General features: G+C 44.2%; 1 long non-coding RNA gene across 1 annotated transcript; it reads left to right on the forward strand.

Moving 5' to 3' along the window:
* The first annotated feature begins 6961 nt into the window (after positions 1 to 6961).
* On the forward strand, positions 6962 to 12338 carry LOC126951283 (uncharacterized). The gene is made up of 2 exons (XR_007724415.1): positions 6962 to 7050; positions 10663 to 12338. It is a non-coding gene; the product is annotated as an uncharacterized LOC126951283 (long non-coding RNA).
* The last annotated feature ends 3691 nt before the right edge of the window (positions 12339 to 16029 follow it).

Below are 16029 nucleotides of genomic sequence, written 5' to 3' on the forward strand. Positions count from 1 at the left end.
ATTCTTTTGTGCCAGCGTTGTCAGCATTCCCAAACACAGACTATCAGCTGTCTCCAAGGTATTCTTCTATGGATGGAGCATGGATCTCCTGCTCCACAACAAGCTGTCCTGCTCTGCTCTGGGTAAATGGGCCCAGAAATGAAATTACTGGCATCTCAGACTTGATCCTGAAAATGATTCATAGTTTGAAATCTACTTCTCCTGTTCATACATAGCCATGCAGAAGCTACAATGACAATGACATGTCTGGCATGCCTGACAGCATATTGGCTCTGGAGCAATGCCCAGTTAAAGCACTGGGTAGGCATTTATTGTTCATGATGTCTATGTTCTTTGTTTTTGTTTTTTTTGTTTTTTTGTTTTTTTTAATAGAGGGTTTCACTATGTTGCCCAGGCTGACCTTGAACTCCTGGGCTCAAGTGATCCTTCTGCCTCAGTCTCCCAAGTAGCTGGGACTACAGGTGTGCATCATTGCGCCTGGCTAATCTACATTCTGTGTCATCCACAGATGACCTAATTTCCCGTTTACCCATCAGAGGCTTAGAGACTTCCCTGCCCAGGGGAGGAATGGGCTTCAAATTAAGCAAATCAGTGTGCAGAGCAGCCCTAATTAAATTATACTCCTGTGGCCAATCCCACACTACAGAATAAACTATATACTGCTCATCAAATCATCAGCTTGCACGTGAATGTACAAAGGACAAATAAACATAATATGTCTCCCATATTCACTTCCAGGCCCCCCATGGTAATGGCTCATGAAACCTTAGCCGGATGGGGCTGTGAGGAATGTTTTATCCCTTCCCGTTGACAGTGTCTTCTTTCATTCTATTGATTGTCTGTGGCCACACTCCCTTGTCGTCTTCCAGTCTGTCCTAGATGGCTCACCCCCTCTGCTAGGGCTCCAAATCCAATAGCAGAGGAGGCTTCTCTCTGGCTACAATTGCTCAAAGGTCATAACTTTCAGGCCCCGTGTTCAGGAGCCTTACCTCTCCTGGTTGTTACAGGCTACTGCATCAGTCTGTGCAGATGTAGATGCTGAGATAAGAACTCTGTAAATTTGGCAGCCCAGAACCCTGAACCAGCCCCATGCTCTGTGATGCTTCCCCACCCCACCCATCCTGTCTGTCTCACCTGTGTTGTATCTCTAGGAAGAAATTTCTTGTCCTTAGGTTTATGTTGGCAAAAATTTCCACGCTGAGTACAACTTGGAAAAGGGCCTTTGGAGAAGAAATAATAGATTCTGTGCTATTTCTTGTGTTTTGACACCAAGCCTGTCCTGGTTGCTGCCATGTGAGGTGTTACAATCTAAGCATTTTTCTTTTCTTTTCTTTCATTTCCTGTTTTTCTTTCCTTTCTCTTTTCCTTTCTTTCTCTCTTTCTTTCCTTTCCTTCCTTCCTTCCTTTCTTTCTTCCTTTCTTTCTTTTTTCTTTCTTTCTTTCTTTTTCTTTCTCTTTCTTTCTCTTTCTTTCTCTTTCTTTCTTTCTCTTTCTTTCTTTCTTTCTTTCTTTCTTTCTTTCTTTCTTTCTTTCTTTCTTTCTTTCTTTCTTTCTTTCTTTCTTTCCTTCCTTCCTTCCTTCCTTCCTTCCTTCCTTCTTTCTTTCCCTCTCTCTCTTCTCTCTCTTTCTTTCTTTCTTTGTTCTTTTTTCTTTTTGACAGGGTCTTGCTCTGTTGCCAGCAGGAGTGCAGTGGTGTCATCATAGCTCACTGCAATCTCAAACTCTTGGGTTCAAGAGATCCTCCTGCCTCAGCCTCCTGAGTATCTGGGTCTGTAAGTGCAAGTCACCGCGCCCGGCTAAGTTTTTAAACTTTTTGTAGAGATAGGGTCTCTGTGTTGCCCAGGTTGGCAATCTAAGTATTTCATACACAGCTGTAAATGGGCCACACAAGGAGACTTTTGGTTTTGGTTAAATGCACCATCCTGTTCTGCTTCTCTTTACTCTTGTAGAGGTGATCTACCTTAGGCTGTAGACTAACCTGAAAGCCCTTGTTATCAAGAGCAGGTTTTTAATACGGGCAGTGTTGGGGGAGGAAAAAAACAGGGTTTTCCACAACAGAAGACACTTGAGGGATTTTCAAGCAGGTAAGATCTATTAGAGGAGCTGTTCTTCACAGTTTTCTTTATTCTAAAGGAATCAGTATATGCTGGGGTGGAGGGGGAAAGGAGGAAGGATTAGAAAAATTCACCTACTGAAGTCTAAGCCCATACCACACCTGGATTGAGGTCTCACCACTTCTTCCTCATCACCTCCAAGCCACCCCAGAGAAGCTGGGTGAGGGGTGTTGACACAAGGCTGGGCCGAGCCAGATCAGCCAGACCAGACAAGGCTCCTTCCCACAGAAGATGATAGGTTATTGCCGGGAGGCAGGAGAGTAGCTGGAGTTGTTGGTAATGTCCAGTTTGCATCCAGAAATTTCTATTTGCCTTTGATGGACTCAAGGGCCCCCTCTTCCATGCTGATAACATTGTGCTTCAATTCTGTGTTCCTTGGAAAGCTGGCCACCAAGACAAGTCTTCCAATTTGAGAGCAGGCAGTGCTCCTTGAAGAGGCTTGCTCTGAGGAAGCTCACAGCCTGACAGTTCACGGTGGTGACCTGAAGCACCCGATCTGACCTGGTGGCTCAGAACACACAAAGCAGATGGGCCATGTTTTCAGTGACCTTTAATTTTACCATCTCCAAAAACCTAGCCTTGTAAACCAGAGGACCTAAGAGAAAAAAAAAAAAAAACCCAGGACATGCTCTATCTTCCCCTGACCAGAGGAGAGATGGCCAGAGCATGGAGGCAGCCCAGTGTGGGGGCTACAGGGATGCTTGCTCACTGTGGCAAGATGGCAGTGATGGTGCAGGAGAAAGAGACCGCCCAGGGTGCCACTGCTCTGGAGATGCAGTGAGGATGCCAGTTGGGGACCCGCAAGCCAGCCATTCCCTGCAGAGAACAGTGGGGGTGGGCCACAGGGATGCTCGGGCCCCACCGAGCCAGCCTCTGCTAGCACAACCACACCCCCTACACCAGCAACCCCAGTCCAGGTCCCACTGTGTCCTTGAGTGCAACTACCCAAGATCTTGTCACCAGCTTGCCCCCTCTTCACATCCTGACACCATTCTGGTGGTAGCAAACATCCCTCCACAGAAACACTTTACCCCTGCCCCAAACCCCTCATCTTCACCCCCATGGCTACCCTACTTATCAGTAAAATCCTTTTCTAGCTGCTTTATTCACCAGTCTAGGCCCAAGTTTGCCTATTGGTATTGAAAGGCACTGTCCAAAGCCCTGCAGATCCATGCCGGGTGCTCCACCCACAGGCCAACATCCTGACGGAGTGTGCCAAGGTGGGCCCCAGAGAAACCTCCACTGGTTCCAGACACAGCCCTGCTGTATCACCCATTGCTACATGCAGTATTCTCACAGCTTTTCCACCCCAAACGCTCATTCTTAAAGAAATTGCTGTTTCTCCACTGCTACTTCCAATCCCTCCCCAGTGCCCCAGACATTTGGGGAAGTGTGGCTCTCGGAAAGAACTGAGAGGCCCACCACCCCTCCAAGCCAAGCAGGAGGAGCCAGGTCCCAAAGGAAGGAGCTCTCTGACCCTCACTGACTGTGGCTGTGCCAACTGGCAGCCCTCAAGCTGGGAGACCAAGAAGTGAGGACTTTCAAGAGAGACCTAACAACCGTGTGGCCTTCAGACTCCAACTCCTGCCCATGCCTAACTCATGCCTCTCCACTGTGCCCAGATCCATGAGACAGCTAAAGACAGGAGTTACAGGTAGGGAGTGGCTGGGGCTCAGTCAGTTTTAGCCTTGAGCCTCTTGGGAGTCTCCCATATCCCAAGCTCGCCAGATGACATCAAGGCCCGCCCCAGGCAGATGGATAGAGCCCCAACCCTGCACTCTCGGGGGCAGCCTTAGTGCTGGCTGCACACTGGAATCACCTGGAGGACCTTCATGAACACACAGTGCCTGGGCTTCACCCCGGACCAAGCAAATCTGAAGCCTTGGGGGTGGAGGCAGACACAGGCATTCTCGTAAAGCTGCCCAGGTGACTTTAAAGAGAGCCAGTGCTGAGAGGCACCAGTGCAGGGGTGAGGTCTGGGGAGGTCAGAGATGTCCAAGAGCAGCGAAGTGCAGGGGCTCCCCAGCCTGAAAAGGCAGTCGGGTGAAGTTCCCCCCAGTTCAGCTCCCCTGGACTGCACCCTCATCCTCTGCTTTTCCCCCGACTCCGGGTGGGCAGCCCTGGTTCTCATGACTTTGTCTCCTGCTCCGCTGACCCCTTTACATTGGTGACCTTGTTTCCCTTCTGATTCTGGCTTCAGATATGACTTATTAGCACAGTTGCACATGCAGGCTCCTGCCCGCCCAGCCCCCACTCCAGCCCAGCCTCCCAGGATCCTGCATGGCAGCCCAGGGTTACTGCCAGGGGCAGCCTCCTGCTTAGGTGGGAGGGAGAACTCAGGAGAATCTGGATCATTTCCCTCAGAACCTCAAGGACATCTTGATGAACCTGCAAGGCCTAAAAGGAGGAGAGCACGAGAGATTTGTTGAATGAGAAAACAAACATAAACGCAAAAACCTAATTTAAATCATTGATTTCAACTTGATCCTCTACCCAAGCCCTTACCAAATGCCCTATCAAATGGCTAATATGATTGCTCTGAACTTCTTTTGAAGATATGTAACCAACGGGGAAAGAAGACATGGGTTGGGGGCTAGTGTACACGGCAGCTGTGGATTATTGGGAGAACTGGAGTCTTTTCTGAATTAAATCCAAACATTTGAAGGTGCAGGTGAAGTTAGCTGTAGGTTCTATCAAGGTCCTAGCTCTTGTTCTGGGTGATGGTCTTGCAGTCCGTATTACATTAAAGAATAAAACAAAAAGCATAATCAGGTAACAGCAGGCCAGATGGGGACCAATGATGACAGTGTGTTCTGGAGAAAGAATGGTGATGAATCCATATGCCAGTTTTGTGGACCTGAGGTGCAGAAAATGGAACACGGGAACACACTGCAGTAGGCCAGGTCCCAAGTGGCCATAACAAAGTCTTTGCAGCGGGGTAGCGAGAGGGACTTTGATATGGTTTGGATCTGTGTCCCCGCCCAGATCTATTGTGTAATTGTAATCCCAATGTTGGAGGTGGGGCCTGGTGGGAGGGGATTGGATCATGGGGGTGGATCCTTCATGAATGGCTTAGTACAGGGGTCCCCAACCCAAGGCCATGGATGGGTACTTACCGTGTTAGGAACCCGGCCACACAGCAGGAGGTGAGTAGCAAACGAGAGAGCGTTACCGCCTGAGTTCCACCTCCTGTTAGATCAGTGGTGGTGGCAGATTCTCACAGGAGTTTGAAGCCTATTGTGAACTACGCATGTGAGGGATCTAAGTCGAGAATCTAATGCCTGATGATCTGAGGTGGAACTGTTTCATCCGGAAATCATTTCCCGCCCACTCACCAGTCCGTGGAAAAATTGTCTTCCACAAAACTGGTCCCTGGTGCCAAAAAGATTGGGGACCACTGGTTTAGTACCATCCATTTGGTGCTGTTCTTGTGATAGAATTTTCACAAGATCTGGTTGTTTAAAAATATGTAGCACTTCCCCTCTCTCTCTCTTCCTTCTGCTCTAGCCATGTGAGACATCTGGCTCCTTCGCCTTCTGCCATGGTTGTAAGTTTCCTGAGGCCTTTCCAGAAGCAGAAGCTGCCACGCTTCCTGTACAGCCTGCAGAATCATAAGCCAAGTAAACTTTTCTTTATAAATTACCCTGTCTTAGGTCTTAGGTATTTCTTTTTCTTTTTTTTTTTTTTTTTTTTTTTTTGAGACGGAGTCTCGCTTTGTCGCCTAGGATCGAGTACAGTGGCGCGATTTCAGCTCACTGCAAGCTCCGCCTCCTGGGCTCACGCCGTTCTCCTGCCTCAGCCTGCCGAGTAGCTGGGACTACAGGCACCCGCCACCACGCCAGGCTAATTTTTTGTATTTTTAGTAGAGATGGGGTTTCACCGTGTTAACCAGGATGGTCTCAATCTCCTGACCTTGTGATCCACCCGTCTCAGCCTCCCAAAGTGCTGGGATTACAGGCAAAGTGTTTCTTTATAGTAATGTGAGAACAGACGAATATGGAGTTCCTCCCATTTGGTGCCACCGTGTCAGCTGGAGGGGAACTGGCAGGGGGTTTGAATGATGTGGCCTCTGTCAAGCTGGCTGTGTCTAGGGAAAGCTTCCAAGCTGCGTGCGTCAAGAGGAGGGATGCATCTGTGCCTGAGAGAAGCTGGACGCAGGCTCCAAGGCCTGAGTGACTCTGTCCTGCAGAAGTTCGCCCCAGTTGGCAGGCCCATTTAGGGGGGACATGGAGAAGAAGGTGCGAGAAGGAAGGGTTCAGACGTCCTGGTGCTTTCTCTGCAATGGCTTCCATGCCTGGAGCACTCAGAACAGTCTAGGCTGAGCATTTACAGACATCATCTCATTTTCTCCTCCCAACCCACACAGAAACCAGCTTTTATGGGTCCAGAATTGTATACAATTTGGGGAGCCTTTTTGGAAAAGGAACACATATGATCTAATACAAATAGACTGAAACGAGAGAAAAAATTTCTTTAGAAAGGAAAAGGAACACCAATTTACCAACATGAAATTAGGTACAAAAGCAGGTCTTTAGAAGGGAGGGCTACCTAAGGTTCAACTTCACTCACTTCACAGTACATTTGGCTCTGGGGACAGGTACCATCACCCCCATTTTAAAGGTCAAGAAATTGAGGCAGAGATTGGTGAAGCAATTCACCCAATGTCAGACAGTGGGCATCGAATTAGCTAGGATTGTATCCCAGATCCTTTTAGTGTCACCCAAGTTAGTAGTAATGTCCAATGACCTCTGATGGCAGTGGTGATGGGTGCCCCTGTTCTAGAAAGAACGTAGATCTAATCTGCATCATAAAGTGATTGATGCCATCAGCTGTGTTTATGCCATCAGTTAGTCTGTGTTGATCCAGGGCATATTTTGTGCAAGTGGGGACCCTGGGAAGTTAGCAGTAATGGAGACAAGCATGGAATACTCTCCAGGTATTAACACCACTGCCACTGCCACCCCTGGCCATAGAACACTGCATAGGAAGAAGGCAACAGAGCAAAACAAGCATATTGCATTTCTCCAGCTGCTCCAGAAGTCCTTGGGACAGGAACCATGTGTGTTTAGAACACCTCTATGAGCCTTTGGAAGCAGAAAACAAGAGCCTATGGGCTTCAGCTGAAAGAAGACAACAAAGAAATGCTAGACCACCTTACGTTAGAAAAAAGTGCCCTAGTAGGGGCCAGAAAGGCAGAGCGAGGGAAGAGAGAAGGAAGGGGAGAAAGGGATAACAGTGGGCAGGGGAAATGTGGCAAGACGTACAGCCTAAGTGGACATGTCCAAGACTTCAAAAAACCAGACTGTACTCAATTTGTACCCCTGTGCTTTGATAGCATAAATCTCCTCCATAGCCCCAGAGTTTCATCACAGCTGGAACACACAGAGCGGTCTTGAATGTAAGGGCTGTGTGAGGGAGGGATTGTGCATGTGAGGGCCTATGTGTGTAGTGAAGTGTTTGTAGACAAATGTTCAAAAGAGGATGCTCAGATCATTACGGATGCCCTGTGTTGTTAAGAGTTTATCATCTGTGAATGGAAGGGTTTATAATAGGATAATGACAGAAACGTGAGTTTAATACACTTTTTAAAAGATGTTTCCTAAAATGTTGTATACACAATGTGCTGAACAATATTATTTCAGTGAACATAGGTCATGTATGTACTTGTGTGTGTGAGAGTATGTATGTGTGTGGGAGTGTGAGTGTGTGTTGCATGTATGTGTGTGAGATTGTGCATATATGAGTATGTGTGAGTGGTGTGTGTGTATGTTTATTAGTGTGTGTGTGAGCATGTGTGTTTGTACGTGTGTAAGAGTGTGAGTGTTGAGTCTGTGTGTGTCTGAAGCTGAGGTCAACATCTGGCTAGATCAAAAACCTAACTGAGGAAAGCATAGTGGAGTGGAAGCAAGAAATATTATGCCTGGGGCTTCACCAAAATCTAAAACTGGGCACTGGTGGGGTGAGGATTTGAGATCCTCTCCTCTAGATCTTGGAGGGCAGATGGTCCCCTCTGACATCCGGGTTGGAAAGGGGAAAGTAGCACTACTGAGCAAGCCCTGGGCCCCCAGTCCCCATGGCTGTGCCACACACATTTTCTCATCTGCTTTCCCCACAATCATACGAGATAGGTATTTTTTTTGCCCACTTGGTAGTTAAAGAAATCAAGGCTCAAAGAGGTTAAACAACTGGCCAGTAGCGAACACCCGTTAACAGGATTCCTCTGATGTCACAGCCCCTGCTGATTCCCTGCTCCTCCTACTAGCCACCAGTTCCACCTTGTTGTGATATTCCTCCCACTTTAGTCCATTTCCAGAACTTTTGGCATAGGCAAGTCCAAGACAATTGGCTGGCAGTCCCTGTGTCTCCACAATGCAGTTGCCCAGCTGTGTTTCCTCCCACAATCTCCTCTTCCTTACTCCTTTCCATGTCAGGGCTCTCATTGAAGCCAGTGGAAGATTACTGACCTAGTCATTGGCTCCTGCATCTTAAATGGAGACATTACTGCTCCCTGCTGCCCAGATTGTCCCTGAACTCTTGACCAAATGTGTGGTAGCTGCTTTTAACTATGACCTCACACATCAAATGAAAATGCTAGAGATGAATACATATTACCTTTTTTCCCCTGCATCTTCACAGAAATTGAGAGAAAAACATTTTAATGGAATTGATTAAATACATGAGATGAGGTTTTAAACACTTGACCATAGATAAAGTGGTGGGTTGTGCAAACTCATTTTAATGTGTTGGCCATCTGACTGCCACCAAGGCATAGCTACTTGTTTTTTCTTGGTAAAGTGCAAAATAGCTGTCAAGCCAGATCTCTAGGTGATAATAAGCATCCAATTATCACTAAAAATGGAGTCTAGTCCAGGAGACCTGCCAGTTCTTGGAGATTCAAGTAGAACTGTACGAGCTGGTTCAGCTACATTGAAGAAGGGAAACAAATAAAAATGGTGATTTATGAGTGCCTCCTTTGTGCCAGTCACTGTGCTAAGCATGCTACATTCATAATCTTATCCTGTCAGCACAACAGGGTGGACACCATTGCTATCCCCTTTTTGCAGAAGAGGGAATTAATGCCCAAGGTCACAAGCTTATATGTGTCTGGGCTCATCCAGTTCTTCTCCTCCTCAACATAGGTTAGAATGGCACTTTCCTGACCCTTTGATGTTAGTAACGTGTCAATTCCAGGTAAAAGTAGTTTCCTCATCTGCAAATGAAAAATAGTATCTATCCTGTAACCTGTTTGGAGGATGTATTAGCCTGTTCTCATGTTGCTATAAGGAACTACATGAGAACTAGGTGATTTACGAAGAAAAGAGGTTTAATTGACTCACAGTCCTACAGGCTATATGGGAAGTATGACTGGGAAGGCCTCAGGAAACTTACAATCATGGTGTAAAGTGAAGGGGAAGTAGGCGCATCTTCATAAGGTGGCAGGAAGGAGACAGAGAGCAAAGTGGGAAGTGCTACACATTTATAAACAACCAGACCTCATGAGAACTCACTCACTATCATGAGAATAGCAAGGGGGAAGTTTGTCCCCATGATCCAGTTAATTCCCACCAGGTCCTTCCTCCAACATTGAGGATTAGTTTGACATTAGGTTTGGGTGGGGACACAAATCCAAACCATATCAGAAGACTTAATGTAATAACGTATATACAATAATGTATGTAAAAACATATAGGATAGTACATGGCTTAATAAATGTTAATTATTATTTTAATGATAATGATTACATTATGTTGCTACTTGAGAATCTTCAGGAGCTTCCTTTACTTATTAAGTCATGACCAAACTTCTCAGTCAGACATTCCAGGCTCCAATTCCTCACTGACGCTTCTGTCATGGTTCAGGTAAGCTCTGAGATGAGGCTACCTTACTTAGCACTTGGACTGCGTTGGGTGGGAGGAATAGGAAGATGAAGGCAGGAACCAGGACCTGAGAAGACAGGAGCTGCTTCAAGTAGCTTGGCCTCAGGAGTGACCCATGATAGCAGTGCCTGCCTCAGCTAACCCTTACGGTGGCCCAGGAGTCTCTATCCAGCAGAAAGAACACAGCTATTGCAGGCAATCCTGGCAATTAGCATTGGTCATTGTGCCTGTTGTTGAAGGCAAAGTTTATTAACCATTTATAGTGTTGGATTAAGACATATATATTGGAGTTTTTGTTCTGGGCAAGGTGGAGTAAGCATACCCTATCCTGTTTCTCCCACCAAATGCAACAATGAACCCTGGATAGACTACATTGAACAGCTATCTGAGGACAATGACAAGTAAATAGGAGCAGGTGGATTGGGGAAAGAGATCAGAATATGAAGTACCACCAAAACCACCATAAGTCTCTTATCTTTTATCCCCTCTGGTATCATCTGGCCTGGACTCATTAGTCTGACCTGGATGTGCACACCAAAAGTAAGCAGGGCTCTAAAAAGAATCCTCACTTTCTGACCCAAGGTGGTTGTGGGATACCTAAGAGTCATAAGAAGTGGAGAAAGTCCCCAGTTTTTAAATCTTTTCTCCACTCTCTCCCACCCAACCCCCAGGTAATCCCATAGTGGCAGCAGTAACAACAATGGCAACAGCAGCATACAGAGTACCGAAATACTTAAAGCTCTGAGGGAAGTGAGTCTTCCCTCCACTAGAGAGGTTGTGGTCCCAAGACGGTAGGACAAAATACCATTGCCTTTTCTCTCTCTCTGTTCATACACTGCCTGGTGGGACAGACTCAGGTATAGCCATGAGATGTATGCAGCAAGGTAGAAAAACTAAAGACCTAGCTTTCTAACCAGAGGACAAAAAAAAAATGGGGCTCCAGGGGGCCAAAAGTACCAGAATAATCTCAGAAAGGAGAGAGCTCAAGAGAGCAGTTCCATATGAACTCTGAGGCTTACTTCTAAGCTGCACATGGTGTGAGAACTGAACTGTGCAGAAGACTATGATCCAGACCACCAAATGGCCACTGGGCAACATACACACAACAGATTCCCATAGCACTGCAAAGGCTTTGAAAACTGAACTGATATTAGAACTACAGTCCACAGGTCAGAACTTGAGTCTCGAGCCTAATTAGATTGATTGCCTGCTAAAACAAAACAAAACAAAACAAAATTCAAAATTTGCTTTAGGATTTAAACAAGACATGGATCTTCATAATGTAATATTCAAAACATTCAGGACACAATCCAAAACTACTTGACATATGAAAGACAAGAAAAACTTCAACTTATTGGGAAAAGAACAATCAACAGATGCCAACTGCAAGATGACACAATGTTGAAATTATTAAAGATGCAAAGGCAGCTATTATAACCATATTCCAAGAAGTAAGAGAAAATTCTCTTGAAACAAAAAACGTCTCAGCAAAGAAATACAAGATACAAAGAAGGACAAAAGAGAAACTTTTTGGAACTGAAAATTACAATGACTGAAATAAAATATTGCCTGGATAGGATTAATAGCAAAATGGAGAAAGTCAGTAAATTGAAGATTGAATAGAAATTATCCAATCTGAACAAAAGGAAAAAATTAAAAATTAATGAACAGAGTATTGGAGGCATGTGAGACAATATGAAAAAGTTTAACATTCATATTGTTAGAGTTCCAGAGGGAGAAGGAGAAGAGTAGGATGCAAAGAAACAAACAAAACCCAAAGGAAACCGTGCCCAGATGCATCATAATTAAACTGCTAAAAACTAAGGCAAAACATCTTGAAAACAGCCAGAGAAAAATGATACTTTATATAAAGGGAAACATTGACTTGAATAACTGTGGATTCCTCAGGAAATAAAAAAAGTGGGCCAGAGGAAATGGAATAACATTTTTAAAGTGCTGAAAAAGAAAAAAACTGTCAATCTGGAATTCAATATCCAGTGAAAACATCCTTCAGGAATGAAGATGAAATAAAGACATTCTCAATGAATGAAATCTGAAAGAATTCATTACCAACAGACATGCTCCAAAATTGATACTAAAGAAATGTTTTTCCTCCTAAGATGTGAAACAAAGCAAAGACGTTCTGGCAAAGGAAAAATGATAGTAATGGGGAAACAATCAGTGGTTGCCAGGGGTTAGGGGTGGAAGATGTGTGACTGCAAAGGGAAGAATGAGAGAGTTTGTGTGTGATGAACTCTCTGTATCCTATTGTGGTGGTGGTGGTTACATGAATCTAAACATATGTGAAACCTTATCAAACTGTTATGCCCCAAAATAAAACTTAAAATAAAGCTAAAATGATTGTGTATTTTTTAGTGGCTTAAAACTACACAAGTTTTTATGTTATAGTTAAAAGTTCGAATGTGGGTTAGAAGTTCAACACAGGTCTCCCTGGGCTAAAAGCAAGGTGTTGGCAGGGTTGCATTCCTGTATGAAAGCTCTAGGGGAGAATCCCTTTCCTTGTCTTTTCCAGCTCCTAGAGGCCATTGCATTCGTTGGCTCATAACATCATCCTTCATTTTCAAAGCCAGCAATATCAGGCCAAGTCCTTCCCACATTGCCTCACTTTAACCTCCTCTTTTGTCTCCCTTTTCCGATTCTTCTTTTTAATTGAGGTGAAATTTACACAAAATTACCTTTTTCATGTCCATTTTAAAGTGAACAATTCAATGGCATTTAGTACATTCACAATGTTGTGCAACCACCACCTCTATCTCGTTTCAAAACATTTTCATCAACCTGAAAGAAAACTTCATACTCATTAAGCAGTTACTCCCCATGTCCCCTACCCTAGTCCCTGGCAACCATCGATCTGCTGTCTGTCTTTATGAATTTGCCTATTCTGGGTATCTGGTATAAATGGAATCATATGTGACCTTTTGTGACTGACTTCTCTTGAAGGTTTTGATGGTTCATCCACATTGTAGCACATGTAAGTACTTCATTCATTTTTATGCCTGAATAATATTCCATTGCATGTATATACCACCATTTGTTCCTCCATTTATCCTCTGTATTCATCTTTAAAGTAAAACTTTAAAAAACTTTATATATGATGTCTCACCCAAGACCAATCAAATCAGAATCTCTGAAGGGTTAGAATCTTGGGTGATGGTACTTTTAGATAGCCAGGGTTGAGAATCTTTGCTTTTATATAATATTTTGGTCATCAATTTCTGCATAAGAAGCCATCCCAAAATGCAGTGGATTAAAGTAACAATTATTTTATTTTATCATGATTCTATAATCTGTACCAGGCTCAGCTCTGTGGTTGAGCAAGTAACAGATCCAATCTAGACTCTGCTAGCTTGCTGGTGGTCACTCATGTGAGTATATTGAGCCAATGGGTTGACTAAAGTCTGGTTCAACATGGAATGGGACAGTTGGGCTTCTGTCTCTCGTCATGTCTCAAGGCCTCTCCCTCTCCTTGAGGCTACCATACGTAGTCTCTCCAGTAGAGTAGCTGGACTTCCTTCCTACACAGTGGCCCAGGACTCCCAAAGCATAGGAGCAGAGGATGCCATGACTCTACATCCTCATCCCAGAACAGACACAGCGTCCCTCCCGCCACATTCTACTGCTTAAAGCAAGAAACACATCCAGCCCAGACTCAAGGGGGGCACCTACACAAGGACATGAATACCTGGAGATGTGGGCAGGGGGATCATGACTCACTGGGGCCACTAATGTAATGGACGACCATAGGCAATCTCTTGTGCAATGTTAATATATTTCCAGTAAAACCAAATTCACACATATAAAAGCAAACAGATGTCTAATGTACAGTAATGTAACTATAGTTAACAATGTGGTATTGTATACTTGAAACCTGCTAAGAGTGTAGATCTCAAGTGTTCTTACCTAAAAAAGTGGTCAATTCTGCAAGAGGATATAACAATTTTAAATATATATGCTCCCAACACTGGAGCATCCAGATGTATAGGGCAAATATTAGAGCTAAAGAGAAAGATAGACCCCAATACAATAGTAGCTGGAGACTTCGAGAGACTCTTACCAAAAAAAGGAAAGAAGGAAGGAAGGAAGGAAGGAAGGAAGGAAGGAAGGAAGGAAGGAAGGAAGGAGGAAAATGCTGGCTACGTGAAGTAAAGGATATGTTAATTAGCTTGATTGCAGTGATCATTTTGCAATGTATACATATATCAAAATATCAAGTTGTATAGCTTGAATTTATGCAATTTTATTTGCCAATTATACCTCAAAAAACCTGGGGGTTGGTAGGTTGGGTAAAGGCAAACATATTTTACATACAAATGATAAAACGAAGTGGATAAGTAAAGGCAGCACACACTTACTGTCCTTAGCATCACAGTAAGTGAGATATTAACATTTTGAAAATGTTAGTTATATTAGAACCGATTGCTGGTGACTCTGGATGAATTCTGAACTCCTCCTCAATCAAGTGGACTGCCACATTCTGGAATTTTCTGAACATTGAATGGTGAATAATTTTTAAGATTAATTTTATCTACTCACCTGTTTCCAGCTAATCACAGCCCTGGGTGATGTCACAGTCCTGGCAGGGGAGCATTTTTATTTCACTTTTTAAAAAACCAACAAGAAGCATGTAAATGAGCTCTAAGTCCTCTCTCTGTCCATGTGCAATGAGAACAGGGCAGTTCTAAGAAGGAAAGTGATGGGTGACATTCTCTACAGGGCTCTGCCCTTATTATGGTATAGATTCTCCATCCTGACCTGCACTAGAGGAACCTGGAAAAGAACTGGGCCAGAGGGTAGTGGGAAGACAAGAGAAGAAGGAGCTGAAGCTTCCCCAAAGCACCACAAAACACATTTCAAACTAGCCACTAAAGTTCTGAAAACACCTCAAACTCCTGTGAAAATCCTACCCCAGTATCCCCTGTATTCCTATGAGGCTTTTCATTTTCCTATTACACAAGGTGGACCCAAAATCTAAATGGAAGCAATGCCATGCTTCCCATCCACTTATTCAAAAAATAGTGCTGGAGTCTCTATGATGTGTCAAGTAGCTAGGATTGTAGACGTGAACCAGACAGATAACTACAACCCTTATGAAACAAACATCCAGCAGGATAGAAAGAAAATAAATACATGAAACAGTCAGACAGCCAAACAGATTAAAACAGAAGGAAGTGCTGGCATTCCTGAACACACCTGCTCCCTCATTTACAGGGGCATTGGTATGGACAAGGACTTAACTGACCTCAGTTGGCTCATCTGTTAAATGGGGCTCCCAATAGTACTAACTTCATGAGGTTGTGAGAATTTGCAAAATAATGTCTATTCAGTGGGATGACTGCAGTCTCACACATGGTATAGGATCAGTAACTGCTGGTCACTCTAATGATTAGTAGCAGTTTCTGGAGAACTATATTTAGAATTGCCTCAAGACTCAGAGAAGTGCCCTTAGCAAGTATGAATTCGTCTCCCTCCACCCCACTGACTTCATTCTCTTTTCCAATGTGTCAAAACATTGATGATTTTATTAACTTTTAAGCGCATCCCTTTCTACTGAAACTCCTAAAGACCAGCCTCCTCATTAAAAAAAATAACCCTTTAAAAGCAACTAAACATGATCATCCTACTGTTTACACTAGGAATGGAGTGCAGAAAGCCCTTGGGGTCAGAAAAACCTAGGTTTGAAGGCTGGCTCTGCCAATATTTGCTGTGTGACCATGGGCAAGTAGCTTAACCTTTCTGAGCCTCAGTTTTCCAATCCATAAAATGTGACTAATAACACATGATATTCAGAGATGATATGAGGTCAGCAAAGTACTTTTCATTAAGGTGGCTATTTTTGTTATTAATAGGTCACGTAATTCAGGATCTAAGCAAAGATTTATTCTGGGAACTGAATTAAGCAAGCGATTTAAGCAAGCAGGCTGCACAGCACTGAAGTGGAACTAACTGACAGGAAGACAAACATCCTCCCAATTCTGTCATTGTGCAAGACAGGGGGATCCCCAACCATGGGGTTACTC

The sequence above is a fragment of the Macaca thibetana genome, chromosome 3 (assembly GCF_024542745.1).
Source record: "Macaca thibetana thibetana isolate TM-01 chromosome 3, ASM2454274v1, whole genome shotgun sequence".
In the NCBI taxonomy this organism is placed as follows: domain Eukaryota; kingdom Metazoa; phylum Chordata; class Mammalia; order Primates; family Cercopithecidae; genus Macaca; species Macaca thibetana.